This window comes from Mytilus californianus, unplaced genomic scaffold (assembly GCF_021869535.1).
Source record: "Mytilus californianus isolate M0D057914Y unplaced genomic scaffold, xbMytCali1.0.p SCAF_4, whole genome shotgun sequence".
NCBI classification, from domain to species: Eukaryota; Metazoa; Mollusca; class Bivalvia; order Mytilida; family Mytilidae; genus Mytilus; species Mytilus californianus.
Genome location: NW_026262690.1, coordinates 123790563 through 123808545, shown reverse-complemented (window position 1 = coordinate 123808545; position 17983 = coordinate 123790563). Strand labels below are relative to the sequence as shown.

The window sequence follows — 17983 nt, the reverse complement described above, 5'->3', positions numbered from 1 at the left end:
CGGTTTCTATTTCATCTCTGACCACTGTGTTTTCTTGCTGATCCGTAGTTGTCCCTGTTTCTATTTCATCTCTGACTACTGTGTTTTCTTGCTGATCTGTAGTTGTCCCTGTTTCTATTTCATCTCTGACTTCAGTGTTTTCTTGCTGATCTGTAGTTGTCCCTGTTTCTATTTCACCTCTGACTACGGTGTTTTCTTGCTGATCTGTAGTTGTCCCTGTTTCTATTTCATCTCTGACCACTGTGTTTTCTTGCTGATCCGTAGTTGTCCCGGTTTCTATTTCATCTTTGACTTCAGTGTTTTCTTGCTGATCTGTAGAAGTCCCTGTTTCTATTTCACCTCTGACTACTGTGTTTTCTTGCTGATCCGTAGTTGTCCCTGTTTCTATTTCATCTTTGACTACGGTGTTTTCTTGCTGATCTGTAGTTGTCCCTGTTTCTATTTCACCTCTGACTACGGTGTTTTCTTGCTGATCTGTAGTTGTCCCTGTTTCTATTTCATCTCTGACCACTGTGTTTTCTTGCTGATCTGTAGTTGTCCCTGTTTCTATTTCATCTCTGACTACTGTGTTTTCTTGCTGATCCGTAGTTGTCCCTGTTTCCATTTCATCTCTGACTACTGTGTTTTCTTGCTGATCTGTAGTTGTCCCTTTTTCTATTTCATCTCTGACTACTGTGTTTTCTTGCTGATCTGTAGTTGTCCCTGTTTCTATTTCACCTCTGACTACTGTGTTTTCTTGCTGATCTGTAGTTGTCCCTGTTTCTATTTCACCTCTGACTACGGTGTTTTCTTGCTGATCAGTAGTTGTCCCTGTTTCTATTTCACCTCTGACTACGGTGTTTTCTTGCTGATCCGTAGTTGTCCCTGTTTCCATTTCATCTCTGACTACTGTGTTTTCTTGCTGATCTGTAGTTGTCCCTTTTTCTATTTCATCTCTGACTACTGTGTTTTCTTGCTGATCTGTAGTTGTCCCTGTTTCTATTTCACCTCTGACTACTGTGTTTTCTTGCTGATCTGTAGTTGTCCCTGTTTCTATTTCACCTCTGACTACGGTGTTTTCTTGCTGATCAGTAGTTGTCCCTGTTTCTATTTCATCTCTGACTACGGTGTTTTCTTGCTGATCTGTAGTTGTCCCTGTTTCTATTTCACCTCTGACTACTGTGTTTTCTTGCTGATCTGTAGTTGTCCCTGTTTCTATTTCATCTTTGACTACGGTGTTTTCTTGCTGATCTGTAGTTGTCCCTGTTTCTATTTCACCTCTGACTACGGTGTTTTCTTGCTGATCAGTAGTTGTCCCTGTTTCTATTTCATCTTTGACTACGGTGTTTTCTTGCTGATCTGTAGTTGTCCTTGTTTCTATTTCATCTCTGACCACTGTGTTTTCTTGCTGATCCGTAGTTGTCCCGGTTTCTATTTCATCTCTGACTACTGTGTTTTCTTGCTGATCCGTAGTTGTCCCGGTTTCTATTTCATCTCTGACCACTGTGTTTTCTTGCTGATCCGTAGTTGTCCCTGTTTCTATTTCATCTCTGACTACTGTGTTTTCTTGCTGATCTGTAGTTGTCCCTGTTTCTATTTCATCTCTGACTACTGTGTTTTCTTGCTGATCCGTAGTTGTCCCTGTTTCTATTTCACCTCTGACTACTGTGTTTTCTTGCTGATCTGTAGTTGTCCCTGTTTCTATTTCACCTCTGACTACGGTGTTTTCTTGCTGATCTGTAGTTGTCCCTGTTTCTATTTCACCTCTGACTACGGTGTTTTCTTGCTGATCAGTAGTTGTCCCTGTTTCTATTTCACCTCTGACTACTGTGTTTTCTTGCTGATCTGTAGTTGTCCCGGTTTCTATTTCACCTCTGACTACTGTGTTTTCTTGCTGATCTGTAGTTGTCCCTGTTTCTATTTCATCTCTGACTACTGTGTTTTCTTGCTGATCTGTAGTTAATGTTGATATTGACGTTGTATGTTGTGCATTTGAAATTTCTGACATACCTGTAATTTCATTGGACCATTCCTCGTCAGATGACCATTGGTAATCCGACATCTTGATAATCTAAAAAAAAAAAAGGAACGACATTAATAGTTTTGAAACCTCGAACTTATGCTCTACACTTATTTAATTGAGATACAACACCTGAGAGCTCAAATATAGCTTGACTCAACCTTATATTCGGACTTGGTGTCAAAGATATTTGGATTTATTAATAATAACATTCCTTTATCTTACCTTTAATTAGATGGTGTTTAATCTAAGTCATCATCAACTACTTAAAATACATTGGATCTTCTGAATCTGAAAATAGAGAAAAAGGTCATTTGTATGTGTGTGGGCTTGTGATGTTTCTATTTGATAAGGAACTTTTCATTTAAATATTCCTAAGAGTTCTGTACTTTTATTATTAACCTCTTTTATATCCCCTCCAATAAGAGAAAAATATTATAAACTCTTGCTTGATAACTAATGATTAAAAAAAATAATGACTCTTACTTTTATTTATCGAATTCAAAAATATTTAGCGTAATAACAAATAGATAAAAAATTTTGTTGTATAAGATTAAAAAGGCAAGTAAAACAGGCGTCTAGATTTGACTAGAAATCTTAATTGGATTATTCATTTGATAAAATACAATCACATAATTAAATTAAATATAATTAAAGATATACATACCATTTACAGTTCATGTGTCTGTATTCCAATCAAAATTTTAATTATATACTACATAACAACATCAGTTTCTTTTTTCTGTAAACTATAATTGCAGCAATAAAACGACTTATATTTGCTTACGACTTCTTTTCACTTTACCAGTGTGTTTATAATAAACATCTGGAACATAAGCCCTGCAAGTTTTTATTGCATCTAAATAAATTATGTATCATGCAGAGCCAACAAATTTTATCAGTTCATACTGTTAGCTAGCGCATACTGTACATCTAAATTAATCTAAAAATGTATTATAACACTTCAAAATGATACAGTTTGGTTAAAAAAAAGTTATTTAACAATTAATTTTTATTTTGCATTCTATAATATTTTTAGGTGCAATGATTAAGCATTTGACTTTTAATTTCAATTCAGATAAGACATTTTTGTTCTATCGTATTAAAAATCAATGCATTATCTGATTGATCTTATATTTGTAGGGATTATATATAATGCAGTTCACCATATAATAAGCACACTAACCCATTTTGAGTACATTTTCAGATACGATTTTTTGGCAATAACCCCTCGATATATATAGGCACACGATATATTGGAAGGGTTCACATTGTAAATACTATATTCTTCGACTGAAGAAACGCAATCAGATACAAATATAGTTATCGAAATATGGGATATTAATCAATAAGATACAAGTGTACCAGCACAGCGTGGTCTATAAACTAAATGTAACACACATGTTTAGTTAAAGAAACAACGTTGATTGACATGTATACATTTTGAACCATCATTTGCTTCGACTTCAGAAGTGCAAGGATAAAAACGTAAGTTCTTTATAAATGAAACATGGGGTTTTATTCGATATTTACACTTTGTCCAGCTATCAATCCCCTGACTCTTATTATTTTTAGATTAAATTTGTATAGGCTTACATATTAAATGCACATTAAACATTTCTTTTTTTCCCATTTCCTAATCTTATATAAATTAAATAATGGATACCAAACTCTTCAATGTTGATTTTGAATGTGAATTGAAATGCGGTTAAAAAGGATATCCTTCGCATTGGAACAAATATTGTTATATGATGGAATATAAACATTATTGTTTCAATTGCTTCTTTCCCCATTATTTACAGTATTTTCCAAAAGATACATTACAGAGATTATTCAATGCTATTTACTTTGGATTTACGATTCTGTGTTTGGCAAAATGTTCAAACGAAAATTGTGTCCGGATATATACAACGTTGTGAATAAAAAAGTCAACAGCAGTGTTCGAAAGTCATAAATCGATTGAGAGAAAACAAATATTGGTTACAAACTAAACCCAAACCAAATTCGGGTTTTAAACTACGTGTATGAACAATCTTGTCAATTTCGGCAGATTCATCGTACCGAATATAAATGATATATGAGAGGTCCGGAACAAAATAAACTCGTCCTGAACATGAATTAAATATTTGACCCTGGACATTAAGTTCCCAACAAAATCAATCAACTGACCTAATATACTTACAGTCAGTATATACTATTCCCAGTCGAGAACTTCTCATTCTGTTCATTATAAATTATAAATATAATCAATTATTTCAGTGTTGGATGATGCGGTCAAATATGTTTGTTATACAAACCATCCTGAAATATAAAAATCTGACTTTAGGGACGGTTCACTATAATAAACACGAAGAGAAGACGCTGACACTCTAAATTGATGCAGGCAATATAATTTAGTCATCATGGACATGTATTTAATAAAATCCATCCTGAGTTAACAAAATTAATGAATTATGAGGCGACTATAAAATTGATCGCTTCAGTATTTTGAATAAAGGAAATGATGGCACTTCAAATTGATGTGATCAACATCTCGTATTCATTGCATTCTTATATTGTTTTTATTTGTATAATAAAATACTGTAATTGATGCGGACAAGGGTTGTAGTCATTATGTTCAAATATTGCTGTCATGCGGCAATATAGATATACTAAATAGAGTGCAAATATGGTCAGTTTTAGTGTATGCAGTTAATTTATTGTGTGATACGAGCCAGCTTGAAAACTACTGATTTTTTTGTGGCGAATCAATATGTAGAACATTTTGAATTAAAAGAGGGTAAGCTGACTCTTTAAATTGAAGCGGACAAATTGTGTAATAATTGTGTTCCAGTATTGCCCTTTTTTGTTATATTCAGTCTTTCCTTACACAAAAAATACAACACTGATCTATTATGCATTTATAGATTGACATAATAAAGTGCAAATATTGTCAGTTTTAATTGATGCTTCAAATATTCGTCTAATACAAGCCAAGCTTAGATATCAAAACTACTGTTTTTGTTTGGTGACGAGTCGATAATTTGATTATGTTGGAAAAAAAGAGAACATGATTGCACTCTCATTTGATGCAGACAGTATTTTGTACTCGTTGTGTCCTATATTGATGACATTTGTTAAAAAAAAAGTTGATGCAACAGTAATATACCGCTGTCTAAAAGTTATAAATCGATTGAGAGAAAAAAAAAGTCTGAGTTACGAGTAATATACAATCCATCCTGGCATAACAAAAACAAACCTAATATTTCATGTGGTCAGATAGATTACATAATAAAGAGCAAATATGTCTAGGTTTGGTTGATGCTGTCAAATAACGTTGTGATACGAGCCAGCCTGTGTTATCAAAACTACTGATTTGTGGATGGCAAGTCAACATTTTGAACATTGACATGTTTTATAAAAAGAGAAGATGCTGGCATTCTAAATTGATGCGGACAAAATTTTGTAGTCAATGTGTTTCAATATTGCTCTTATTTGTATTATACAATCCATCTGACATAAACACAATTATTTATATATATAATATGCAGCCATATAAATGCAGCCGTGTAAATTTATATAATTGAGTGCAAATATGGTCAGTTTTGGTCGATGAAGTCAGAAAATTTCTTATACGAGCCAGTCTGAGGTATAAAGATTACTGCGTTTTTGTTTCGAGTTAATATTTTGAATAGAAACGGTTTGCACCCCAAATTGATATGGACAACATTTTGAATCATTGTGTTCCAATATTATGTCATTTGTATTATACAATCCATCCTAAAATACACATTACTAATATATGATGATGCCATATAGATTTACATAATAAAGCGCAAATGTGGTCAGTTTTGGTTGATGCCGTCAAACAATTGTGTGTTACAAGTCGGGAGAGGTACAAAACTACTACAATTTTGCTACGATTCATTCTTTTTTATTAAAAAGACTACATCCTGGCACTATGAATTAATGCGGACAAAAGTTTGTAGACTTGTATTCCAATTTTGCTGTCATTTGTGTTATACAATCCATCCTGGCATAAAACAAAATGATTAATTATGCGGTCATATTAATTTACTAAATAAAGTGCATATATCATGTATATGGTCAGTTTTGGTTAAATTACTTTTGTTCATGTTGTTATACAAGCCACAGAATAGTGGAAAGACATAATTATTTTATAAATCGATGAAGAGAGGTCCTGGTTACACGTTATCTTAATGTTGAGCAGACCAACATGACGTTAATTTAGATCAGGTCTGGTTTAATTTGAGATGTTCAAATGTAAGTTAACTTAATGCTTGACAGGTTTCAAAGTTAACTTATATTTGTACCGATATGTACAAGTCTGAATGCATAGCTATAATTTTGATGATTTGTGGCAGTAAATTCATGCTAAAACTATAACTTATCCTGACTTCGGATGAACAATCAAGCATGCATTTACCAGTTCATATTAGATTGCACTTCTTTTATGAGTAATAGGGCATGTTTATCTGCCTATTTTGGTTTCACGTATATTTTTGGTATCATTCAATATATTCTTCTTTCAAAAATCCTTGGGATTCTACAGTTACTACATTTATAAGTTTGATGTTTGATACCAAAATAAAATTATTATTTAACTTGTTGTCACAATTATCATGTATGGAAGCACGCATGTAGTCATATCACATACATTATTTACCTTGTCTTTGATATATTCGATAGGTTTACTTAAACAGTTGCTGTAGTTCGGTTCTTGCCATTTTCCATCGCTACTACAGTATCTTGACACATTACCCGTATATTCACCAGTGCATGTTAATGTAGCTAGTGTGCTTTCTGCTGTTTTATTCCAATTAGTATGAAAGTTGTCAACATGTTGAACGCAATGAGTTAAAGATTCTACAAATATACATCAATGTAGATGTTAATTTCAATATTAACAATGTAAAATTAAAAAACAATGTGATTATATAGATGTGCGCTTCTCTACAGACCCGCTACAATCATAAAAATATGAAAATGCATATTAGTATTATATGTTATGATACATCTTCGTTCAAACTTGTGTATCGTTTCTAATGTTGACTAGTATATTTTACAGGCAACACCTTAATATCTTCCATCAGCAAAACATATCAAATGTCATATATCACGATCATGAACGGACTATGCATCAGTTTGTCATCATCGAGTATTTGTGCAAGTATTGCTATAGATTGTCGTACAAACAAATAAATGAAACTACGTATGAACATGTCCACAACTAACAACGACAGTCGCCAGCCATTCTAATTATCATCTACATATTCACAGTGTAGAAACTGAACAGTACGGTTTTCTAATATTTCGGTCAATTGGGAATCTGTCAAGCGGGGCCCTTGACATTCGAGAAAATAACCAGTTTTTGGATGGAAAGTTTGATGAACTAAAATGTTACTATGTAACGTGTCTACTGTAAGTTTTGGTATTCAAAACATTCAATATGTGAATATAATCCAATGAAATAATAAAAACAATATTTGCATTCAAACGTTTTCCTTAGAATGTGGAGCTCCTAGTAAACCGATCACAACTGCCACATAACAGCGATCAAAACTGTCAAATAAAAATCAAAAACCAATCGTTGCTAACAGTACCTTTTCTTATATATAGTTTACCTGTCTGGAAGATTAAAACCATTGTCCAAGTAGAAACCCAAATATATTATTTTTCTTTTTATAGTTTTTAGAGTTTTCACCATAATCAACGAAATCCACTATAGGTTATTGTACGTATCATATTTAAACATTTAAAGTAGCATTTCTAATTAAGATTGGGAATTAAATAATATCAGATGCAGCTTATTTAATTTCAATTATCCCAACGGGCAAAGAATATAAAACTATTATCTAGTTTAACCAGTCAACATCATTACAGGTGGTTTACATTATCAGTCAGCATATATGAACATTACGGTTTGAATAATTTTTGTAGTTACTACCATGTCTATTTATCTTCCTGAGAGTACAATGTCTACTCTCAGTACTTACACTTATTCTGGTCTTACCTTGACTAGTTCTTGTAACGCTGGTGGTTGGTCGAGTAGTAGTTGTTGTTGTTTTTTCCGGTACGTCTAATTATAAAGATAAAAAAAAATAAGCCAAAACACTTTATAACAATTTTTTAAACTTTTTAGTAGAGAATAGGAAAACATATATATCAAAAAGAAATGTAAGGGGTTTACTGAATCGATCCTAAAAACGATACAAACAATTTCTTGTTTGTGTTTAAACAGGACTATGCCCTAGAGTAATTAAACATGATACAAAGTCCTTCTGCATTCGCGGTTTTTTTTTACATGCAAATGTCGGAAACAAATTAATGAACGAGAAACAATTGGTAGGATTGTGACCAATAGTAACGGGAAATGTATAAAACAAGTTTTTTAATCAATAAGTACAATTTGAAAACGCTATGTTTCTATCGTTTAAGTTTTTTAGTGTTTTTTTTCTTTTTTCCCTAAATCTTCTTTTGTAAAAAAACATATGCTTGCTGGATGACATGAATCATGTCGAGTACAGTTAGTTTAAAACAGTAGCAAAGATTGTAAACCTACTAAAGAGATTTTCAAACTCATAATTTTCATAAAATATGGCAAAACAACTAAAAAGTAAAATCACAAAAATACTGAACTCTTAGGAAAATTCAAAAGGAAAGTCTCTAATCAAATGGCAAACTCAAATGATAAACCACATCAAACGAATGGACAACAAATGTCATATTCCTGACTTGTTACAGGCATATTCAAATGTAGAAAATGATGCATTGAACCTGGTTTTATATCGCAAAACCTCGCACTTGCATGACAGTTGCATCAAATTCCATTATATTTACAACGATGTGCGAACAAAACAGACATAATAGTATACCACTGGAAGAAAAACTTTTAATCGATTTATCGGATTGCATGTGTTTATTTTTCATGATAGAAACACGTGGTTTCTTTCCTTCACGAGCTTCCCGGAAAATTTTATAAGTTCTAGTCAAACTTATCAACGTTGTCTCGTTCATAATGAAATAATTTATATATCCGGGTCAAAGTTTATATAGGCTTAGTTGACGTGTTTGATGATAGAAAGCCGTGATATGCAATTTCATGAAGAGCTGAGAAGAGTGACACAGAAAGCGGTAACACCGATGATGCATTTTCTTGTCAATAATCGACATCCTGAAAAAAATTATCTGGCTAATTCACCCTACCTTCATGTTGAGGTAGACTGTTCATATTATTTCGTCTTATTTTCAAGTTTGCTTTCTAGCTGTATACTAAGCTTGTGAAACTATGATACATGATTAGTGCATGACATCGCCACGGGAAAGCGATTTTTTTAAATTATAAAATCTACTCAGAGCTACCAATGAGTTTGTGTCGCTTGTGTAGAACATAATACATGAAATACAAAGAAGCATACATCCAAAATGTATAACAGATATTCGTTTCACATTTGATGAAAAAAGAAGATGTGGTATGATTGCCAAATTGACAACTCTTCAATAGACACCAAATAAAATTTACAACTATAGGTGACCGTACGGCCTTTGACAGTAAGCAAAGTCCATACAGCATAGTTAGTTATAAAAGACCCCGAAATGACAAATTTAAAAGAATTCGAACGAGATGTTTAACGGCTTTCGGACACTATTTGTTGCACAAGAATATCGTTTTCTTTGTTTTCTTTGATTAAAAGCCGTTTCTTTGAAACACAAAACTTACTTTAGTAATCTGTCCATTGTAGATATATTTATTTGTCTTGTGTATTCTTTAGTATAGAGATGTCGAGGTTGGAAAATATTTAAGTTGACCTTATTGTTAACTTTCCTTATTGTATTCCTTCTATATTGGTAGCACACTACCTGTGCAGTTCTCGAAATTAAAATCAGCTAGAAATGTTCCGTCATCACACATGGCACTTGTGAGATTCCCATACATCAGATTTTGCAAAAGTACCCTGAGTTGTTTTGTTTTACAGTTGATGCACTTTAGAGGATTATCTGATATCTCACTTCAATAAAAAACAAAATGGCTTTCCCAATTAAGGTTTTTGAGTAAAATAAACTTAGTTCAGGTTTGCAGATGTTAATTGTAGATTACATATAATACTATATTATACTTAGGTTTTAATGTATTCAAACCTACAAGAAAAAAAATGACTTTCTTATCCTAGGCAGAAAACCTTAGCCGTATTTGGCACAACCTTTTGGAATTTTGGGTCATCGATGATCTTCATCTTTGTTTGGCTTTCTTTACTATTTTGACATGAGCGTCACTGATGAGTCTGATGTAGTCGAAACACGCGTCTGGCGCAGTACATTATTAGCCATGTAACTTTAATAACTATTAGCATGTCGTAATGTTCTATTGTATTGTTTATTTGTGTATTTTTCTGTCCTATATGTTCTTCCATTTATTTGTATTGTAGTCCTGTCATGCAATGTTGTAATTCAAGTGTTATATTTAACGTTGCCATAAAAGCGGGAGGTTTGGCTAGCCACAAAACCAGGTTCAACCGAACAATTTTTCTTAAAATATCTTTTACCAAGTCCGGAAAATGGCAATTGTTATCTGATACTAGTAGTTCGTTTCTGTGTGTGTTGCATTATCGTTTGTTTTTTTGTTGCACTTTAGTGTTTCTGTCGTTTCGTTGTTCCCTCTTATATTTGATGTCTTTCCTTCAGTTTTAGTGTGAAACCCGGATTTGTGTTTTTTTCTTAATCGATGTATACTACTTTTATTGTCATGAGTTATATTGTTATAAGTTACAATTTATAACTAAAATCAGCAAAGACCCATCGAAACAACATCTGATACAAAAATTAAACAATACTTTTAGATATTTGGATGATATATTGGCTCTCAATAATGACGACTTCAGTATATATACTTAAGAAATTTATCCTGTTGAACTTACTTTAAATAAAGCTAATACTAACAATGACCACTGTCCTTTCCTCGATCTTGATATCTATATCATTAACGGGAAGCTTAATACAAAAGATTATGATAAAAGAGATGATTTTTCATTTCCTATCGTTAATTATCCATTTTTAGATGGTGACGTTCCCTTGTCACCATCTTATGGTGTTTATATATCTCAACTTGTACGATTCGCTCGCGTATGTAACAATGTATTAGATTTTAGCGAGAGAAATTTATGTATTACTGAAAAATTATTACACCAGGGTTTTCGATATCATAAACTAGTCAAAACATTTACTAAATTTTATCATCGGTATAAGGACATCATTCGTAAATATAACTCAACATGCAGATATCTTATACGTTCGGGTATTTCACATCCAATCTTTTATGGTAATATTCTTTACAAAGCACACAAATGTCAGTATTCACCTCAAAAGCTAACAAAACCTTTAAACAGACTTATTAAGAAAGGAAATAGTTACGATACTGTTGTCAGGTCATTAAAGATTGCATATTTTGGCTTTAATATTAATTCACTTATAGGGTCTTTGCATCGGAATTAAACACATTTATTCTAAAACCAGTTGTTGGCATGACACGGGTTATGTTCTTCTCATATATTTTATGACGGTATAATACTAAACCCCTAACAGGAGGGATTGTGCCTGATATTCATATGATGAAGACATAATCTTTTAATCAGTTTAATTGAGGTCTGGAGCTGGCATGTCAGTAACTGCTAGTAGTCTGTTGTTATTTATGTATTATTGTCATTTTGTTTACTTTCTTTTGTTTCCTATTCTGACATCGGACTCGGACTTCTCTTATACTGTGTTTTACAATACGTACTGTTGTGCGTTTGTTTTTTTTATACATTGGCTAGAGGTATAGGGGGGGAGGGGGTTGAGATCTCAAAAAACATGTTTAACCCCGCCGCATTTTTGCGCCTGTCCCAAGTCAGGAGCCTCTGGCCTTTGCTAGTCTTGTATCATTTTTAATTTTAGTTTCCTGTGTATAATTTGGAGTTTAGTATGACGTCCATTATCACTGAACTAGTATACATATTTGTTTAGGGGCCAGCTGAAGGACGCCTTTGGGTGCGGGAGTTTCTCGCTGCATTAAAGACCCATTGGTGGCCTTCGGCTGTTGTCTGCTCTATGGTCGGGTTGTTGTCTCTCTGACACATTCCTCATTTCCATTCTCAATTTTACTGTTGCCTTTATTTTTCCATATAAAAAATACCTACACAAACTAACTTTTCGTTTAAAGTTAAAGAGAAACGAAAATCATTGTAATAAACTGGTAACAATATTTTGTATAAGTGGGTGTACATAGTCTTGTAACTGTATTCGGATTGCTGCAATCATATATTTGCATAAGTCAACACCAATGCCTGCCGATTTAGAAAAAGAAACCATGTTCAAATCTTAAATCGGGAAACCATGTAAATACTTTCATTGGAAGTTCGATTAGCTAATTTAGTTCTTACCTTGTAAAAACTCATATACACTTTTATTAGATCTTTAAATCAATCTATGTTTCAGAAAAACAAAATGATGAACAACAAAAAACGATATCAACCGAATAACACGATGATTTTGGACAGGCACATACATAATGTGGTAGGGTTAAACTAGTTTGAAGGTGCCAATCCTCCCCTAACCAAGGACAATGGGATAACAGTACAACATCAGTACAAACGATAAATCCGGGTCACGAACCAAATCACAGGGAAACACATCAACTACGAGAAATTACTTACATGATTTGAAGGGCAGTCAAACCGTTAAATGTGTTTACATCAATAGTTGTAATGTGATTGCTGTTCAAGCTTCTGAAAAAATAAAATGTCTATATCCAATGTTATACTACATAACTTATATTATCTTCATAAATTCAAATAGATTTTAGAAGCGAATGATAAACAAGCGAAGATGACATAAAGGTGTTTTAAAACAAGTTATCCTTTGTCATATGTGCTGAAATGTTTTTTAAAGATAAAAAGAAAACAACGTTGTAGGTGTATGTCTTACATATTTTACGATTAATGTATTTTCCTCCATGGTAAATTGTTTAACTTTAATTTGTTTTTTCCAAAGTTTTACCGCAATTGTACAGATTTTTTAGTGTAGACATATTTATGCAAGTGACCATATTTGAAGAAAACAGGAAGATAACATTGTTAACAGACACAAAATGGATTTTCTGGCCTTAAACATTTGGCACAATACCTTTGACAGTATCATAACCAATGGGGTGCTGATATAAGTGGAAGATGACGAAAATATTCAAATGATGTTTGGAAAGAATAGTTATCAAAACATTTCAATTTAGAAACCTATATCGTCATAATGAATCCACCACAGGTCAAACTTAATATATTATATAATTTAATGCAGTTCTGTGCAAATACACACAAATTAGTTGGAAAATATATCAGTAAAAACCTTTCAAGTGAGCAGCTTACGATTGTCATTTTGAAAAAAAGTATGTTTTGCATTACGATCTATGCTGTTTAAATTTTGTTAAAGATTGTTAGGGATTCAGTATTGGTCCACAAATATTTTGTTTTCCCTATTCTGACGTATATTAAATAATATACTGCTAAATATGTAACTTCAAAAGTAACGATTTTCTTTAATTTGTTCTTTATCGTACCTTCCAGACTTCACAATCACCAGTGTTATAGATTAAATAAAAAGCATAGATTTATTTATCAGTCACTTAGAAGAAGTTAATTGTAGAAAAGTAGGACACCTTAAAAGAAGTCTACAAGCAAATATATCAGAGGACAGTTTCTTTGCAGGTTCTTAAATTTGAGATTTATCAATCAAAGATGTTTAGCATCAGATTGAATTGCTATTAAATGATGTTGTTTATCTTTGTTTAATTATAACAATTAATTTGCACACTTCATTTACAATATTATTTCTTGAAAGGACACATTGACACCACTCTATATTTTGACAAAAATGAAATAGTAAAATCGAAAGAGTTGGTATTGCTTTGTTTCATAAAAAAAATGGCAAACGTAGATACAAGTATCTTGTCTTACATTTTTCTTAGGGAGGGATAAACCCTACGTAAAGACTAACAAAATTCTCTGAAACTGACATCTTCAATATGCTTGATTTCGCGATTGACAACATATATGAAACGTTTGGTGGACGTGTTTTTCAACAGACTGTTGGAATTCCATTGGGAACCAATTGTACCCCTTTTCTTATCGACTTGTTTCTTTATCATTATGAAGCTGACTTCATACAGGAACTTCTTAGGAAGAACGATAAGTTAGAAATATCCCATAACTTTACTTTCCGCTCTATAGAAGATGTTCTCTCACTAAATAATTGAAAATTTGGTGACTATGTTGAACGAATCTATCCCAGCGATCTAGAGATTTTTACTGCAGATACAGTTAAGTCTGCCTCATATCATGACTTACATCGTGACTTAAATTGACAATGAGGGGCGGTTAAAAACAAAACTTTACGACAAAAGAGATGATTTCAGCTTCCCAATCGTGAACTTTCTATTTCCATGAAGCAACATTCCAGCAGCGCCTGCATACGGAGTATAAATCTCCCAATTGATACGATATTCCCGGGCTAGTATTTCCTATCATGATTTCCTTGATATTGATAGGGGGTTGCTGCTCACAAGGAAGCTATTAAATCAAGAGTTCCAAATGGTGAAGTTGAAATCATCCCTTCGTAAATTTTGCGGACGCCATCACGTGTTGGGTTACCGTTATAGACTAACCGTTTCACAGATGCTATCGGATATGTTCCTTATGTCGTAACTACAATCCCCATCCATTTTCACGTATGTGACCTGCCGAATTAGACTATTTACCGGATTTGTAACATAAGCAACACGACGGGTGCCACATGTGGAGCAGGATCTGCTTACCATTCAGGAGCACCATATATCACCCCAGATTTGGTGGGGTTCGTGTTGGTTAGTCTTAAGTTTTCTATGTTGTGTCTGGTGTACAGGTGTTTGTTTGTTTGTTTTTTTATCATTTTTAGCCATGGCGTTGTCAGTTTATTCATGTTATTTTCGATCTATGAGTTTGACTGTCCCTTTTGTATCTTTCGTCCCTGTTTTAAAGCTGGGTCATCAAGTCAGTAACATGTTTGTTGCACCCTTCTTTGTATTATATAAACATGTTTCTTATTAAAAGTATCATGAAATGATTATGATGATATCAAAACGAAATGTAATAAAAGACTCATTCAAGCCATATATATTTTGGAAATTTTCACATAGCCCTTACTACTTACATGCCTCGAAGAGCAGTTAAGCCGGTAAATGTATTTGCATCTATAGATGTAATTCGATTGCTATGCAAAAGCCTGAAAAAAAATCCAATTTAACTACTAGATCACATCTGCTATCTTCATAAATTCAAACATATTTACGCAGCAAATAACAGGCAAGTTAAAACAACAAAGAGCTATTTTAAAACTTATGTCCTAGCATATGTGCTGAAATATGTTTCTAAAATAAAAAAAATCATGTATTTGTGCCTTTACATATTTATGTTCAGATTTCATTCTTAAACATAAAACAAATAATTAAAGAGTTCTCCCGCAACTCTATAGCTGTTTCAGACGTAGACACCCGTATGAAAATGACCACATTTGCAGTAACCAGAACGATTTCAATGTGAACTGACTAAATAAGCTTCTGTCGGCGACAAAAAAAAAAAAAAAAACAAAAACAATCAATTTTACATCATCATCATCAGTTGGTATGAGTGGTTACATCAGTCAAACCTTTTCACTTTAGCTACTTAGATTGTCATGTAGATAACAAAAAAGGTATTAGCTAACAAACTATACTTTGCACAATGGTTTCTTTTGTTTTTTTCTGAGTAAATAATTTTGGTCTTCACATAATCTGTCTACTTAAAAAATATCTATCGCCGAATACCCAAATGTATTATGTTAGTTATATTTTTGCTACATTTAACTTATGATCTATGTACAGATGTACATGTAACCCCTTAAAAACTTGATGAACTCAATGATAAGTAGCCTGTAATCGGTTGATGTCGTTTTTTGCTGCATATGATATTTGGTTTTCATTCATTTTTACTATATAAATCAGGCCGCTAGTTTTCTTGTTCCATTTATTCAGAGTCATTCTATACCTGACTATGTAATATGGGTTTATTCATTGTTGAAGGTCGTACGGTTACCTATAGGTGTTAATTTCTAGTGCCATTTGTTCTCGTTTGCAAAGTTGTTTAAGTACACACATATACGGTATGATGACATAATAAAACGAAATGTATTTATAATCAGCAAATTGATAACGCTTTTTGAAGAATCAGAAAAGCCTATTTCAAATATCAACACAATATAATGTTGTCATTTTAGCGGTATTTTTACAGTGTCATATACGCTCGCGGTTTGGCTAGCCAAAACATCATGTTCAACCTACCCATTTTTTTTTAAATGTTCTGTTCCAGCTCAAAAATATGGCAGTTATTATCATATTGTTCGTTTCTATGTATGTTGGCGTTTGATTTTGTAGCATTTTAGTGCTTCTGTTGTTCCGTTTTGTTTCCTCTTATAGTTGATGTGTCTCCCTACGTTTTGGTTTGTGACCCGAATTTGTTTCGGTTAAATTGATTTATAACTATCGCACATCAGTATATTACAATTGCTTTTAATTAAACAAAAGGAGAAGAGATATTTCATATATTAGCAAACTATCAACACAAAGTGGCAAGATGATATCATTTACATACAATATTTGAAGCGACGTTAATTCGTTGAAGATATTTTTCTCTAGTGTGGTAATCTGATTCTCGTACAGAATCCTGAAAAATAACAATTCAAATTGAATTGTTGAAAGTACATAATTTATGCAAAATTGAAAAACAAGATTATTAAACTAGAATACAAAAGTGACCACAGCACAATAAATCAATGGCGCGATGAATACGTACTAAGAAATGCATATAAAAGATATTTCTGCACGTAAGCATCGATATCATACCGACAAGTTTATTGATAAATAAAATTAATGCAATATTCAACTGCCTCAAATAAGTTTATTACATTTAGATATAATTTACAATTTTAGGTGCCAAATAATAGCCCTTGTCAAACCTCCATTTTGTTATAAGTGTTTTCAGATAATACTCAGATATATTCCTCTCCATTAAGAAATTCGGAAGGTCGTTATTCATAGACTCTTATTGTATATCAAATCTGTATATACAATGTCATATCCCTATGGTTAACACAAAACACGTCAAAAAAAATTACACAAAAATTAAAAAATGAGATACAAAATGAAGCAAAATACCTATTGAAAAAGATGACAGAGGCTCATGCTTAATTAGACTGCAGATCAGTTTGTATGATTGAAAAGACATTGATCGATAAAGCTCTTTAAAATTACAAGATATCATTAATTGCATTGCATTAGTCGTTGTCAAGTGGTACAATTCCTTGGAATTCTGTGATTGTTGAAGGAAAAACGCTTGCAGGTTCGAGCCATTAATGTGGCATTTATTTTTTAGGGGAATAAAGGTTGTTAGTAAAAAGTGATAAGTACAAATGTTGGTTGAATTCGTTTAAATTGGATTTTCTAAAAATAATGTACTGCTCAAACAAAAGGCTGAGTTCTGAGAATTTGGTATATAAACATCTAGTGCAAAAATAATTTATAGGGATTTAATTTACTTACATATTTATAAGAGCCGTCAAACCTTTGAATACATTTGCGTCCAGCATGGCTAGCTGATTGTTGTTCAAATACCTGAAAATGTATTGCTTACCCATATTTTTCTACTTGATAAAAAAAAATGTTTAGAAATTATTCAAACAACAAAAATTGAGAAACAACATTTCCTTTTACAATACTAGTTTTCTACTGCATATTTAAGGACAATTTCTAAAATCAAATAAAGCGTTATTTTTCATATATGTCTTCATTGATTTGAATAAAAAAGATACTTCTTTCGAGGTATATTTTAAAACACTTGTTCTCTCCGACAATTAAACCACATTATTATTGGTGCAAATGAACAAGGAATC

General features: G+C 32.6%; 1 long non-coding RNA gene across 1 annotated transcript; it reads right to left on the bottom strand.

Moving 5' to 3' along the window:
• Nucleotides 1-515: 515 nt before the first annotated feature.
• Nucleotides 516-1941, bottom strand: LOC127739310 (uncharacterized). The gene is made up of 3 exons (XR_008000391.1): nucleotides 1852-1941; nucleotides 1636-1689; nucleotides 516-771 (listed from the first exon to the last, which is right to left on the bottom strand). It is a non-coding gene; the product is annotated as an uncharacterized LOC127739310 (long non-coding RNA).
• Nucleotides 1942-17983: the final 16042 nt, after the last annotated feature.